The sequence below is a fragment of the Uranotaenia lowii genome, chromosome 1 (assembly GCF_029784155.1).
Source record: "Uranotaenia lowii strain MFRU-FL chromosome 1, ASM2978415v1, whole genome shotgun sequence".
In the NCBI taxonomy this organism is placed as follows: Eukaryota; Metazoa; Arthropoda; class Insecta; order Diptera; family Culicidae; genus Uranotaenia; species Uranotaenia lowii.
The window spans coordinates 163,574,363-163,591,303 of NC_073691.1; the positions used below are offsets into that span (position 1 = coordinate 163,574,363).

At 39.4% G+C, this 16,941-nt stretch overlaps 1 protein-coding gene across 1 annotated transcript in view; it reads right to left on the reverse strand.

The window, feature by feature from the left end:
- The window catches only part of LOC129744339 (tubulin polyglutamylase TTLL5), a 168,159-nt gene extending 158,447 nt beyond the window's left edge, over positions 1–9,712 (reverse strand). The window contains exons 1-2 of the mRNA XM_055737958.1: positions 9,088–9,712; positions 8,048–8,354 (exon numbers count right to left, since the gene is read on the reverse strand). The gene's annotated coding sequence lies outside the window, so the exon portion shown is untranslated. The remainder of the gene's footprint in view (positions 1–8,047; positions 8,355–9,087) is intronic.
- Positions 9,713–16,941: the final 7,229 nt, after the last annotated feature.

Genomic DNA, 16,941 nt, shown 5'->3' on the forward strand with positions numbered 1-16,941 from the left:
TGGCCGATACCAGAATATTGGACACGTAAGTCACACGCAAGCTTTCCTCCTCACTTCCGACATGAAATGAGAGTTCAAATTCAAAATTTATAGCCAGAATCCCGACGATTGATGAACGCTGTAGGAGTGCATCTGCTTTGGACAATAACACGAATGTCCGAGTGAGTAATTAATGTTAATATTAATTATGAGAAAATATGTTTTATGCTCCTGTATTTAATTTTAGTTCCTTGATAAAGAATTAATATAATTCGAAACGTTGGATGAAGCACATATAAAAAGTGTTATAATTGACCTGATAAGACCGAAAAGCCAATACATAACCTCAAAATCTCATTTTTAGGGACAGTTTTGAGCTCTAAGTTCCGGTAGAAAATTGAGAAATTTGATCTTGTTCCAAACATTTTTTTTTGATCTGTTGAATTCTGGCTCGGAAAATTAAATTACAGTTTTGAATTCCAAATTTTGGTTTGAATCCCAGATCTTGGAATTAAAAATTAATTTATACTTCCTTGAGTATTTTCCCAGTTTTGGATCTGAATTCCCGGTTTTTCCCGGTTTTCCCGGTACGAATTTCAATTCCCGGTTTTCCCGGTTTTCCCGGTTCTGTGGCCACAAATCTAGAGATCAATTTCAAGAAAATATTTTTAAAACATCTTTGAACTAAAGTTAGAAACTTCAGGTGCTGCTCTTTTTTTTAAGTATTCGCTTCTAAATTATGTTGAAATTTGGTTTGAAACGCTGACTAGGCAATAAAACTGAATTTCAATTGTTTTAATAAATTTAATTAAATTTTGGAAGGTGGAGCAAAGCACACCGGGTCAGCTAGTTGTTATATATTTATCTCTATGGAATTTGAATTTAATCAAATTGTTATTTTTTTTTAAATTTTGTATTCTATGTTCCAAATATTCATGATACTTCCCAATTGTCATTAGGTACATATTTCTCGATGAAGCACACACCAGAAGATGAATGATGAAATGTAAATCATTTAAAATATCTAACCGGTCGTTTTTCTGAATCAAAGAATTTTAATTGGTGATAAGGGTATTAAAAAAATGAGAATTGAATCTTGCATTTTCCAGCTCAAATCAGAGCTTTTATTTTTGAGAAATTTCTCAACTCTTCCGCAATGTTTGCACGAGATTAATTAACAATTTTTTGTTGAAGATACCAGAAACTATCTTCTACGCAGACAACATGGCTATTTGAAGAGGCTATTTGAACTCATCTCCAGTTTTTTTTATTCTCTGAGAAAAAAAAATCGAATAATAGGGCCCCCCGAGAAATATTGTCCTAGCCACCCCCATTGGCTTAATCCGGCCCTGTTCAGGATCCCCCCTCGTGATGCTTCAACTCTAAGTGACAAAAGAAGGAGTTCAAATTGGTTCCGGCTTTATCAAATTATGTCAAAAGAAAAAAAGTGTTGTTCCAAAGATTTTTTTACCATCCCTTCTGACAAGCAGCAGAGATAGGTGAATCCTGGTACTTAGTTCTAGTATTGAAGGTCGTAAAAAGGCCAAAAAATTTCTCAGGCATTTTATTCCAAATTATTTCAATATGTTACTTGAACTATCCTCAGGCAATCTTAGTTGCTGCCTAGTTTGTTAAGTATTCAACTCCATGCTGAAATGTAGAGAGGATTCAAATCAGGTGAAAAGTCAGATCACACTTTCGAAGGCATAAAAGAACCAAAATTGGCTTGTCAGGTCTTCGTTATGGAAAGAAGATGCTCTAACCGATAGTATGGAACATGCTACGTGAAATGCAACGTTATATCCGTGTGTGCTATTCCTAAGATTGTTTTAAATTTTAAAAAACAGTGATTGAGCCTTGAGAGACGAGAAATGAAATCTGATACATAAGATCTGAGGTTTTAGATGTGAGAGTAGAGGCCTGAGAGCTGAGACTTGAGAGCTGCAAACAAGTGACCTGAGATATGAGAACAGGGTCCTAAGACTTGAGGCCTGAGAGCTGGGACGTGAGATCTGAATTCTGAACATTACTCCTGAAACCTGAGATGCAAGACCTTAGACCTGAGACTTGAATCCTGCGACCTAAGACATTAAACATGAGACTAAAAATAGAACCCTAAGACATGAGATGTTTTGCTGCGGCCCGATTTTTTGCGTGTCACGGTTGCCATGTGGTGCAAACTTCAATGTCCTTCTTCGCAACTTTCGCAATGAGCGAGTCATAAAATGGTGCCTTGGATCTCTCAATTCTGGCACCTGAGACTTGAATCATCAAATCTTAGTCCTGAGACCCGAGACCGATGACTTGAATCCTGCGAACTCCAATGTCCAAAGTCCAGTCCAGTAGTGGTATTGGTAAGTTAGGAATTTTCGACGGTCAGAAAAGATATTTAAAAATGGTGAAACCCCAAACGACCAATATTAGTCTTTATGAAAAAGCTTTTGAAGAACACTAAACGGAATTTTCAAGGTTAAGTTAGTGTTTGAGAAACTAGAACAAACACAGGACACAGGCTTAGCTTTGCTGTTCTATCGATCCATCCGGATGTTATTTCGCTGATAACCTTCACACATTCATAAAAAGTAGCGTGACCTGCACGATGTGTGCTCCCTGAATCCAATCAACCCGCAAGTGCAGTTTTCGTCAACCGCGGTTCGAAGGTGAAAAGGATCATTTCCAGGACTGAACGTAATCCGGGTGTATCGCGGCCGGAAATATTACTTCCGTTGTTGTCTCCTTGGGCCTGTTACCCAAGTTTGTTTACCTACATCAAATGATTTGGGAAGAGAAAAGTGCGGGAACGGCATATGTAATCAGGAAACACACCGGACCAAAACTACGGGGATCTTGGTCATCTTTGGGGCGTATTCACAGTGTTGATTGGAATCTGCCGCCTGGTTTTTGATGACCGGGTTTATATATAGGCGCAAGTATGTTCATAAAAGGTAAACAAATAAATCTGCCTCATTGCCTTCCACTCCATCGGAAGACGCCCTCAGGCTCTAGCCTACAGACATTTTGTGTGGAAAACCTATCGACAGGAAAGCGCCTGAATGTAGTCACGAATGGTCCCAACAACGAGAGAGCGCCATGATTGGGCCGATTTATGTATCCGCGTCATATTATGATGGTGGTCGATTGGTGTTTCGATTGTAATTAAACCTCACCTCCCGAATGTCGTGTTGGGTCTCGCATAATAAAATGTGGTCCACGGACGAAAATAAATTCCATAAAATATGATCGATTTGGTGCCTTCTACGCAGCCCAAAATGGGAACCAAACATTTTTTTTCTACTTTCTTCTGTAGGATGTAGGTTGTAGTTTCTGTGCAGAAGGTAATCTGTTTGAAAAAGGAAACAAATCTAAGGCAACACTGTTTAGAAAATCACTTTATTTAAAAAGAAAATCTCAACAGAAACCTTAATTGTAAAGCTGTAGCATAAGCGTCCCCACAACACAAATCGATAATGTTAATGGACTCCGTCGATTTCGGAGCACTTTGCTGGTCAATCTGAGAACGAGCCAAGAACCGTTGGCTGCCTCACGAATTCGAACCAATAGATGGGGGTCAAGGGACAAGCGAGGTCAAATTTTATGACCGGTCGACTTTGTGCGGTGATTACTGCGGTTCGATTTTTGCGTGTCACGGTCGCCATGTCAGGCAAACTGCGAACTTCAATGTCCCTGGCCGGAAAGTTCCCAATGAGCGAGCCATAAAAAGATGTTTTGAATCTTGGTATAATTTCCTTAGACGCAAATTTCTTTCAGGATAAAAGGCACTTTAAATCTTTGTATAATTACAATAATTCAGACGTGATGAATCGGCTCTCTCGAAAACATTCTGACGATCAATGAGAAAACACTACTTTCATTAGGTATCCACAAATCGGCGGCTTCAATTACTTTCACCTAATTCACTCAATCTACAGCGGAAAACTATGGAAAAGCATGACTTGCTCAATTACCCTTTTACACCTGTTTCCTCCCCTCTTTTCGTTCCGAGTAATTTTCAGAAACCACTGCTGAAGGCACAGAAAACATGTCTCAGGACTTCAGGACTCGCACAATTTAATTCTACTTGTGCCGGTACTTTTATTTTGCATTTCTTTAGCGGATCCAAAAATGGAAAGAAACAGTTTTCACTTGTTGGGAACTTCCAACTCTATCTGGCACGCGATTTCGGATCAGGAAGGCTCCTCATGTCCCCCCAAAAACGACAGGATATTGCGTGGTTGGTGTAAAGTTGGGAAACCTTAATACGGTGAACCCTTCCAGGCACCTTCTGTCCTCTGGCCCCTCAACCCATTTTCGTTGATAACAAAAATTCACGTAATTAATTAGATCGACGAAAACCGGGAATAACACAACTACGAACACAAGTCGACGAAAACAGTGTCGATTCTCGTGTCCCGATGTGACCCGCTAACTTCCTTTTTATCGGTTTAGTTTGGTTTAGTTTTCCTTTTGGCAAAACAACTTTCCTAGGTTTTAAACTTTGCCTCAAGTTGCGGATGGGTAGCCTATTTGGGAGGGAGGCAGCAACATTCAAGGAAGAAACAAGAAAAAAAACAGGCCGCTGACGGTTAGTGCGGATTTCATTTCGATCCGTGCTAAGGGGCTATTAATTTCCACTTTCTGGTTGATTACTTTTACAAACTATTGGCTACGAGACGGGCGTATGCAATTGTCTCGGCTTGGTACAAGCATATTTTTAGACTCGGTTCAACAATTCCTTTGCTATGGCGATCATTGTCGTTGCATGAACCGGTTAATTCGGTGAAGTTATCTTGATACCCGGTAATGAATTCATGAGATGTTAAACGGACCTGGCCGATAAGGCAAAATAGGTGCCAAACAATGCTTGGGGAGATGGATGGTTTTGCTGATTCCGCATGGAATTTGTCAAAGACCGGGCGAAACAGAAAAAAATGGAACTAAATTTAAAAATTAATATTTGAGAGTCAAACGAGTATCTAGAGTAAAACAAACAAGAGCAGGTTTAAGCGAAATGAAGAGTAAAAACACGAGTCAATAATTAATAGCCAAAAGAGAATAAAAAATCAGATGTGAAAACACAAATATAGAAAGTGAAAAACTGCATTTGAAACATTAGATTTCTTGATCAAATGCCGCAGAGTCGACAGAGCAAACGAATAATCAAGAATCGAGCATCAAGAATTCAGTATCTAAAATTAAGAGTCAAACATCAAGAAATTCTCTTCACACAGTATACACTCAAGAACATATACAATATAATGCAAATTATCCCTTGAAGAAGGCCAAGATTCAAGGTCGAAACGTCGGGCTAATTGTAAAATTCTGTAATTTGCTTCCTTTAGACTGAAATGCCAATTAGAAAATAAAGAACATCAAGAAACCAGAATCAAGATTCAGCAATCAAGAATCAAGAATCAAGAATCAAGAATCAAGAATCAAGAATCAAGAATCAAGAATCAAGAATCAAGAATCAAGCATCAAGAATCAAGAATCAAGAATCAAGAATCAAGAATCAAGAATCAAGAATCAAGAATCAAGAATCAAGAATCAAGAATCAAGAATCAAGAATCAAGAATCAAGAATCAAGAATCAAGAATCAAGAATCAAGAATCAAGAATCAAGAATCAAGAATCAAGAATCAAGAATCAAGAATCAAGAATCAAGAATCAAGAATCAAGAATCAAGAATCAAGAATCAAGAATCAAGAATCAAGAATCAAGAATCAAGAATCAAGAATCAAGAATCAAGAATCAAGAATCAAGAATCAAGAATCAAGAATCAAGAATCAAGAATCAAGAATCAAGAATCAAGAATCAAGAATCAAGAATCAAGAATCAAGAATCAAGAATCAAGAATCAAGAATCAAGAATCAAGAATCAAGAATCAAGAATCAAGAATCAAGAATCAAGAATCAAGAATCAAGAATCAAGAATCAAGAATCAAGAATCAAGAATCAAGAATCAAGAATCAAGAATCAAGAATCAAGAATCAAGAATCAAGAATCAAGAATCAAGAATCAAGAATCAAGAATCAAGAATCAAGAATCAAGAATCAAGAATCAAGAATCAAGAATCAAGAATCAAGAATCAAGAAACAAGAATCAAGAATCAAGAATCAAGAATCAAGAATCAAGAATCAAGAATCAAGAATCAAGAATCAAGAATCAAGAATCAAGAATCAAGAATCAAGAATCAAGAATCAAGAATCAAGAATCAAGAATCAAGAATCAAGAATCAAGAATCAAGAATCAAGAATCAAGAATCAAGAATCAAGAATCAAGAATCAAGAATCAAGAATCAAGAATCAAGAATCAAGAATCAAGAATCAAGAATCAAGAATGAAGAATCTAAAATCAAGAATCAAGAATCAAGAATCAAAAATCAAGAATAAAGAATCGAGAATCGAGAATCAAGAATCAGGAATCAAGAATCGAAATGAATTCAAGAATCAAGAATCAAGAATCAAGAATCAAGAATCAAGAATCAAGAATCAAGAATCAAGAATCAAGAATCAAGAACCAAGAATCAAGAATCAAGAATCAAGAATCAAGAATCAAGAATCAAGAATCAAGAATCAAGAATCAAGAATCAAGAATCAAGAATCAAGAATCAAGAATCAAGAATCAAGAAACAAGAATCAAGAATCAAGAATCAAGAATCAAGAATCAAGAATCAAGAACAAAAATTAAGAATCTGCAATCAAGAATCAAGGATCAAGAATTAAGAATAAATAATCAGGAATCAGGGATCAAGAATCAAGATTCAAGGATCAGGAGTTAATAATATATAATCAGGAATCAAGAATCAGGAATCAGGAATCGAGATTCAAGAAAAAAAAACCGCGAATCAACCGCGAATTTCTTCAACCATCGTAGGTTGGAAAATATTTAACCGTATGTCGAATAAAACGACGTATGAAAACAGACAAAGACAAATTTCCCCTTCAAGTGAGGAATTTTTTCGATTTATATTTGAAAATGTCGCATGTTTCCTAAATCCGAAATGATTCAAAAATAGCTCAAAAAATTGTAGAAAAATAAATTCATAATTTGGATTATCTGATACAACTAGTTTGAAAGGATATTGCTTATATTTTTATGAATTATCGGTGAAACAATAAAAATAAAATTTGCAAAATACTCTTCAAATTTCAGACACGTTTTTCTCGGTTCGGTGTTTCTGTTTCTCAAACTATTTCCAGATCTAATTATCTAACAAAAACGGAGCAGCCAAATTAGCGATTAGCGTTTTAATGCCGGACATTGCAAATCGGTAAATATCATATTATTTTAGTAAGAACATTCCAAAATTTGAAAAATCATAGATGGATTGCAGATATTAGAAACAAAATGACAGATGTTGAAAATGAGCGAGAAGAGATTTTTATAGGAAGCATTTCTATCACATACTTAACTTTTGTGCAAGCACGGACATATCATACTTTATTTCGAAAAAAAATGTGTCTAAGAAATTTTTTGATTCAACCCGAATATTTTTATATTCTTTTCCTATGTCTGCGTACCCAGCAATATCGAAGGAAAGCAGTCAAACACAGTCGGAAATGTTTACGAATGCAATCAACTGCTTGCTTCTGCAGCATATCGTGCAGCAACAATTATGTTGCCATAGGGAGCTCAAACATATCTACGTAGGTTCTGTTGAAGCGATTGAAGTAAACCCAAAGCGGATAGGCATGCTTGGAACTGGCTTCAATATTTATGTTATGATAAATTGTTGACTACCAGGGCAACTTTGCTTAACCTTCGACTAGCGTTGTGTTGGGACATTGAACAATTTAGCCGTTTTAAAAATGATAATGAATCTCAGATTTTTTTGTATGGCCATGACCAACATATGTGCTAATATAATTCGTTCGATCAGTCTAATAGAAGTGAGAATTTGAAATGGACTCTTTTTTGGGTAATGCTCGATGATAAAACTAGAAATCTCTGTTTTCCAAAAAAAACGTCTTCAATTTCAAATCTCAAATGGGAATAAAGCGTTACAGCACAGTTGTAAGTCCCACTTACAAAGACGGAAGATATCCGCATATTCCAATCACGTACACCTACCTTTTATTCCCGCACCAGGTTCGATAACGTGGCTGCCTGCTAATGATTAGGATTCTGTTCGGTTCGGTGACTAAGCAGCGCGAAAGAGGGGGAGAGACACTGGAGCCGCCTAATCACTTCTGCAGAGAACCTTACTGCTCCTATCACTGTGTTTGTAGGCGTTTGAATATCTTGCCTTTTTTCTATCGATATCGGTTCGGTTCCGAAATTCACAAATCCAGACGCTTGCTCACCACACACTGCAGATAATTTGAGTACACACTAAATTTTGCTCGTCTTGCTGCACTTTTCTGTGTCCTAGCACATCCTAAATAAACATTTTAAATAGAGGAGTAAATAAATCACATACCCGATTAGGGAATTTGTTGATTAGTTGGTTTTTTTCTGCCGTTTTCTTCCACAGCCGCACTTTATCAGTTGGGGCACAAGTTGCGGACTCAGCTATCTAGTACATTTTCTATGTAGAGTGCGGTTTTCGAGTTGCACCGGGGGACTGATTTAAATCGGTGTGCATTGACTCGTAAATTGGAATTGAACCGCGTATGTGCGACGAAGGAGGTACGGAAATCACATATATGCTTAGCTTAGATGGAAACACGAGGGGTCACCAACTGCTGTGCAGTGGTATTTAAAGACTATTTTTTCTGCTCCACTGCGGATGCTGTCTGATTCTGGCGATGCTGCGGATCGATCGGGTTTTCTCAGCTCTGTTGTTGCACGTTAAACAAAATCGATTTTTCTTCTGTTCTTTTGCTGTGTTGCGGTTCTCCGGCGTGTATGCTCTGCAATGTTTACACGTTGCTCCGGGAAAATATCTTCTGATTAGGGATGGGGATAGGTGAAGGGTAACGACTTTCCGAGACTTCACTGGTAATTGTCACTACACGGCTTTTTGTTAATGGTTATCACACCACCTTTATTTTTTTTTCTTACTTCACGACTTCTTCTATCTAGGCTAACGGTAAGCTTTTAATATCAAAGCGATAAACAGGATTGAAAAACTTCTGGCGTTGAATAATTAATGCCACAATACACATCACCTAAGAATATCCTCGGCAATCGTCCCTTTAATCACCCAGATGGTGTCGCAGATTGTCGCATACTCGTTTGCTCCTGGGCTTGTCCAAAATGTGCGACATCGATTGTCTGACGTACGAGTGAATGGAGAAATAAAAAAAAATCTCCGCAGATGAAGATGTCTTCTTCGGACCAGCTAAGGATACACAATGACTGGCGATGAAGTAATTGCTGGCAGCTCGACTGAACACACATGCGGCACGATCAGATGTTTGCAGAAAACTGCGACGCGCGGCTCTCCCAAATGTTGGCCGTGGCCGTGCAAACATTACGGCCAGTCAACAACGGAACTGTGTGAACTTCGTGGTAGCCTATAGAGGGGTTCGTCCGTAGCTTAGCTCCATAACATTCGGTGTCTGAGGAAAGCATTACACCCCATAAATATGTTTTCATCAATTGGCAGGTTATTCTGTTAACTGGTACTAGAAGTTTGTCCACGTGTTCCAAGGACGGTCCCCTCATATCGTATTCACAATCGAGTTCGGTTGCGCCAAGAGAGCCTCGATGTTGTCAGAGAGCTGACCCAAACTTGCCGGTCTGTTTGCTGCACCCTTGTCTCCCGTGACACGACTTTGTTGGTGACATCGACGAGAGCACGCTGGCATTGGGCTCTAGTGTTGAAAACACAAACGGGCTCCCCCAGTCATTCCATATTTTCCTAGAATGAAACGAGAGAATGGAAATTCGTTAAACCAAACCAAACATCATCGGTCAGCCAGCGCTCTCTAAATCAACCTACGACGGGTAAGATAACATAAGTCTCCCCTCGCGAAAACAAGGCTCAATGAAATGGCATAGGAAAAAAAACCGGCTCTGTTTTGGTCATCAGCACTTCCATGCCGACGAGACAACAACCAAAATCTCACCCAACTCCGGCTTCACAAGGCCGGAGCGAGAGTTGTGTTCATACATATATTTTCGCTCCCGTGATTACTGTTAAGTTTGCCAGCAAGGGAAAGGCGCTGGGGCTGATGGTTACGCCTCGACGGATGGCTTACGCTAGTCGCCAGTTCGACGCGTACGCGATGGTGTAGGAAGCTGATACGCGCTGGTGCTAGCTAGCGTCAAACTTGCTAGGGGCACTGAACAAAATTGTATCGTAGGCACCAGGGTTATGATTGAATAGTTTGGTTATTTCTAAATTGAAATCCATTGTGTTTATTTTTCGATAAGTATTCTATACGAGATTGTATTGTATTGCATAAGTGCGGCAGCCCGCGGCGTAGAGGATAGCCTTCAAGTCCTCTAAGTCAACGGTCATGAGATCGAATCCCGGTCACGGCATGTATAGTACACTTTCTATAGGTTGGTGGTTTTAGCTTTTGTAAGATGCTAGCCATCATATCCTCGGAAGATGTACGCTCTAGAGCATGGGTGGGCCAAAAAGTGGCCCGCGGGTCACATTTGGCCCGCGGACGCAATTTTGTGGCCCGCGAAGCTATGTTCAGTACCAATGTTCAAGCCAGACATCACCAAAATTATAAATACGCAGAGTTTTAAAGATTTTGAAAGCATCGTCTTTTTTATAATTACAACACCATTTGTGAAACGTGCTGTGTTACTCAGTTAACCCTTCAAAAGCCCAAAAATTCGCTGAAAAATCACAGCAACAAATTACAACCAACAACTTCATAGATGAGGTAAAGTTTTGCGATTTTTTTTTCAAATATTCAATACCCAGAGGGGCTAAGGAACTTGACTTCCTGTCCCTCAAAAAATCAATCCAGAATGATTGTAGTTCTTCAACCTTACTGCCAATCATTTGTTTAAGGTCGAAGAACTAACCAAGGGCCAAAGATATCTGAAGCTATCAAAATAAAAAAAATCCCAAGATTGACCAATTTACAGTTTTTTTCATGTTTCAAAGGTTTTCTTTGCTGTACTTTTCGACAACTACTTGTCCAACATTGACTTGAATTGTTGGATTAACACGCATTGAAACAATTTTAAGCTAAAATTAAGTTAAAATAATGAATGGCTTTGGTTTTTTGCCGTCTAAAGTCGGGGTTCCGATTTAACAATTACTAGGAAAAATGTCATGTTGGTCTGGAGGAGTTTTATAAAAAAGGACATTTATTTTACCTATTCGTTCTCAAATTATTATACAAATTGTGAGAGTGACCCCCTTACCCATTCCTATATCTCTAATGTAAGGAAGGGGGTCTCAAAGCATCAGAAAAAACACTACTTGTATACAAATACGATTCCATGTCACATATGGCTCCCTTCTCTATAAGGTAGTGAGATATTCAAAAAATGAAATTCAAATATTCAAAACCCTCTCTCCATTTTATATCTTCCCCCAGGCGAGATGAGGGGGTCTCAAGCCATCGAAGCATCTTCCCACTTTTTATCGTTCCACTGAATGGAGGGAGGGGTGTTAAACAACTGGAAAAACATTTCTTGTGCTCGAATACCCTCTCATGCCCAAACATTCCCTTGCTAAATTCCCTTCCATTTGCTCGATTGTATAATTATTCCCAAATCATATCTGGTTCCATTTGTTGTTCTTGATTTATGCAAAACAATGGTATGTCCCGTCTTCACTAACTGTATCTCCAATTGAAGGAGAAAGAATTCTCAAAAAAGCAAATAAACATTTTACGTCTCCGAATGCTTCCCATGCCAAAGTTGTTTCCATTTGCTCGATTAGTTCTCGAGTTATGCGAAAAAATATAAAGGAGCCCCCACCCCTCTCCTCCCCATTACCTCACTGGAAGAATGCAGTAGTTCCAAATATTCACAGAAACATTCCTTGTGCTCAAATTCCCTCCCAAGCCAAATTTCGTTCCATTTGCTGGGTAAGTTCCGTGTGATGTTAAAAATTGTATAGGATTCCCACGCCAAATTTGGTTCCATTTTCTTGATAAGTTTAACAGTAATGCTGAAAATTGTAAAGGAGCACCCTCCCCACTTTCTATTTCCTCACTGGAAGGGGGGAGGGGTACCAAATATTCATAGAACTATTTATCGTACCCAAATACCCTTCCAAGTCAAATTTGGTTTCATTTGCTCGAATAGTTTTCAAGTTATGCAAATAAAAACGTATGAAAGCCCCCTCCCTCCTTCCTGTTTCTCCACTGGAAGGAGGGAGGGGTCTGAAATAATCATAGAACCATTTCTCGTGTTCCACTACCCTCCCATGCCAAATTTGGTTCCATTAGCTTGATTAGTTCTCCAGTTATGTGAAAAATTGTGAGGTAAGCCCCCTTCCCCCCTTCCTATCTCCTCACTGGAAGGAGGGGGGGTGGGGTACCAAATATTTTCAGAAACATTTTTCGTATCAAAGTTCCCACCCATGCCAAGTTTGGTTTGATTTGCTTTATCAGTTCTCGAGTTATGAAGACTTATTACTTTTAAATGAGAGACCCCTTCCCCCTTCCAGGGATAGGGAGGGGTCCCAAACTATTATAGGAACCTTCCCCGGCCTCCAATACCCTCATCTGCCAAGTTTCTTGCAAATCGGTTCAGTAGTTTTAGAGTCTATAGGGTAGGGAACAGACAGACAAACGGAAATTCATTTTTATATATGTATATAGACTAGCATTCCGTACGAACTCCGTTTCGCATTCACTTTTAATATGTGAGGAATTTATGAACGACCCCTTTTCTGTCGGGTTACAGACGTTTCAAATTAGGAATCGATTTCTAGTCCTGCAAAACTCTCGTGTATAAATTTTGTCATAACCCAATGCATAATAACGTAATTATTGCAAAAATATTGAATAATAAGTATGGATCACCTTTTTTGCTGATTCTTTGTCCGACATTTTACACCTGAAATCAATTTCCTGTGCTGTTAAACTCTCATGTGCAAATTTTCATTAGTATGCTGTATGCATAAACACGACAATATCGCGAAACAGTGAACAATTAGTATGGCCGACCCCTTTTTCCTACCTCCGATCCAAAACATGATATCTGAAATCGATTGTCTGTCCCTCAAAAATCTGGTTCATCTCAATCTGAAGAATTATCACGACAATATAAAAAAGCATGAAACAATTGCTATGAACGACCCCTTTCGCTGACCCCTGACCCAAAATTTGACCCCTTAAGTCAACTGCTCGTTCCTTAAAACTCTCGTGTGCAAATTTTCATTTCGTGTTAACAGATTATCATCGCTAGTTTATGATTTTAATTTAATGATTAACGGCATTTCGGTGAAAATACATTCTAACAGGAAGAATTTCAAATGAAAGTAATGAAAATTATAGACGGATAGATTAGATTAGGAAGCATGAAAGGTGTTGAAAATGAGCCAAGAGCGTGATTTGAGAAAACTTCTTGCCGCACAAGACCATTTGTCCCGCACCATATCATCACTGACCACACTGACATGACACTTAGAACAAAAATTCAACCATTTTCTGTCTAATTTTTTGTTGTCATATTTTGCAGGTTCGCAATACTGACGGCAGGTGGCGAACCTGAAAAACTTGACAAAAAATGCCCTGTAGGAAAAATGGCCCTGTTTAGCCCGATTTTATCGTAGAAATTGCGTGTTTTATTTTTAAAATTGGGTGTCATATCCTAACTGGGATAGCATTTCTTCAAATCGATCGATGCGTACTCTGGAATCGACATTGCGTACTGTTGGAAAAATTATCCAGAAAACGAACTCACTTCCATCTGTACCGTTGAGCCGTCAACACGTACGCCGGAGCATCGTATCGTTGCTGTGTACCTGCAGGAACATTTTACATTATTTATTTTTTTCTTACCTGTTTTTCAATCAGCACTTTTCAGTGCTAAAATTATTTTCATTTTCTTTTATTCATATTTTTCTCTTTTCTTTCCAGCATGGGGAAATCATCGGCTGGCTCAAGAGCCGGTAGAAAGCGAATTGCCGAAACTAATCCAGGTCCATCGCCCAAAAAAGTTGAAATTTCCAATTCATTCGATGTCCTTCATAACATCGGTGATGAGGAAATATTCATATTTAATTCTGATAAGAGTACTAAGAAACCTTCTTCTTTTTATACTCTTAAAAACAAAAAGGTTCATTCCATCCTAGTAGCTCGCACAGTGCGGACGTTTTTTGATTTACTGCAGTGCCAGGGTGTTTTTTTGTTTTGTTTCTCGCCAAGGTAAGTGAGTTTTTTTTTCCACGCGGAGTGATTTATTGTTGCTGGTTCGGTCGTTAATTACCGGATTTCCTCACAAGGACAGTTGGCAAGCTTATTTAGCCAATTTGGAAACAGCATTTTGTCACCATCACCATCCTGGCCATAATCGTCAACAAGTGCGTTCCAGTTCGCCCTCCAAATCCGGGTTTTCAACACCGTCAGGGCGGTAACTCGGTTGTTATTAGCCGTAGCCGAGTGATCTCAGAGCGGTCAAGCATTCGTTTGGTTGTTTTCTCCGGTTGACGTCGCCATCTTTTTGGATCAACGGAGAACCACGTGGTTGGAGCAATCCACACTAGAAGAAAAACCATTTCAAGAAATGCAAAAAAAAATAGTGAGTTCTTTTTTCATTCTTTTTTCACATTTTCTTCCTCTATCTTATTTCCCTTTAAATAAATATATATTTCGATAATTTTGTGCTTCGCTCATATTTTCAACACGGAGGGCATTAGTTTTCCCGTTGAAAAATATGAGCGAAGGCGGGGGGTTATACCCTCCAACTGGGGATGATGCGAATATCACCTATGAAGATGAGGAGCATCTGGAGGAATCAGCTGATGCTGGTCCTTCAGATGCAAATCGTTCTCGGATGGATGACAATGTCGGATCATCCCCAGTGGAGAGTAGAGTCACCCGGCTCCGAAAATATGCTGAAGGCTCATCTTCCTCTGGGCCATGGGTGGTTTTCATCCGGCCCAAAAAGAACGGTAAACCTCTTAATGTGGTACAGATCACCAAAGATCTGGCGAGGTGGACCTCTGTAACCAGTGTTACAAAATTACGTGCGAAAGAGCTGCGCGTTGTTGTGGCTAACTCGAAAGCTGCAAACGAGATTGTGGCTAGCAATTTTCTAATTCTAGAGTATCACGTTTACATCCCGTCCCGAGACGTAGAGATTGAGGGCGTGATCACAGAAATGAGTCTGGATGCGAAGTATGTTAAATCCAACGGCGTTGGTAAGTTCAAGAGCCTCGATTCGACTTCGGTCGAAATCGTGGATTGCCGTCAACTCAATACTGCCAACGTCGTAAATGGAGTTACAAAGTACTCGCCTTCAGCTTCATTTCGTGTGACCTCCGCGGGTACCGCCCTCCCTCACTACGTCTTGATTGACGGAGTTTTAAGGCTTCCTGTGCGACTCTTCGTGCCTCGACCCATGCATTGTCAAAATTGCATCAAGTTGGGGCACACAGCGTCGCACTGTTGCAATAAGCCACGCTGTCCCCAATGCGGGGAGAATCATGGGGATGGAGCATGCTCAGCAATAGAGCAGAAATGTGTCTATTGTGGGGGCTCACCCCATGAAATCTCTTTGTGCGAGGCATTCAAGAGTTGCTGGGATAAACAGAAGCGCTCTTTAAAAGAACGATCGAGACGTTCTTATGCCTCTATCTTAAAGAGCGCTTCTCCACTGGCCCAACCTCATTCAAGTAACATCTTTTCTGTGTTGCCAGTTGACAACGAAGAAACAACGGATAAGGAAAACCCTTTTGTTTTCGTTGCGAACTCCCGGAAACGTGCTAAAACAACTCCCAAGACACCCAAAATACCAAAGAAAATCCCTACAATGAGCCCTCCAATCAGTGTCCCTAAAAAGCCGAATGCTGCAGAACAACAAAAACAAAATCCTCCTGGATTTCGCACGATTTTTTCACCACAGAATGATTCAACACCAGCAGGGACCTCAAAGGCCCCTATGACGAATGCAGTTTTTCCAGAATCAACTTCCCAGCCAGGATTGTTTAAGTTGACTGACATTCTGAATGGAATTTTTTCGTTTTTCAACGTTTCTGAATCCATCAAAAGCATTATAACAACAATGCTTCCTGTATTAAAGACATTTTTGAAGCAATTGATGCAAACTTGGCCCCTCATTTCAATGTTTATCTCTCTCGATGGCTAATTTACGCCGAGAGGTCGGAGATATCACTGTTATACAGTGGAATTGTTGTAGTTTAGTTCCTAAACTGGATCCGTTCAAATTTCTTCTTCATGAAACTAGTTGCGATATTTTTGCCCTTTCAGAAACATGGCTTTCTTCTCAATCTAACATCTCATTCCACGATTTTAACATTATCCGTTTGGATCGCAACGATTCTTATGGAGGGGTGCTTTTGGGGATCAATAAGCGCCACTGTTTTTACAGAATCCACCTTCCTTTATCAGGCGGAATTGAAGCTGTTGCATGTCATACAACTATAAGAGGTAAGGACACATGTGTTGTCAGTTTGTACTGGCCTCAGAGAGTTGCAGTGGATCGAAATTACCTAGAGGACCTGTGCTCAGTGCTCCCTGAGCCAAGGTTGATCCTGGGTGACTTCAATTCACATGGAACTGTCTGGGGAGAACAAATCGACGACAGTCGTTCTACTCTTATCTATGACATTTGCGACAGTTTCAATTTAACAGTTTTGAACACGGGTGAAAAAACACTGGTACCTAAACCTCCTGCAAGACAAAGCGCAATTGACCTCTCACTCTGCTCAAATTCCCTATCATTTGATTGCCAGTGGAAGGTGGTCCATGATCCTAATGGTAGTGATCACTTGCCTATCGAAATTACTATCACCAATGGGGTCAGCTCTTCAAACACAATAATGTGACATATGACCTTACAAGACACATTGACTGGAAAAAGTACTCGGACGAAATAATAACAGCCATCGATTCTATGCATGTTTTACCTCC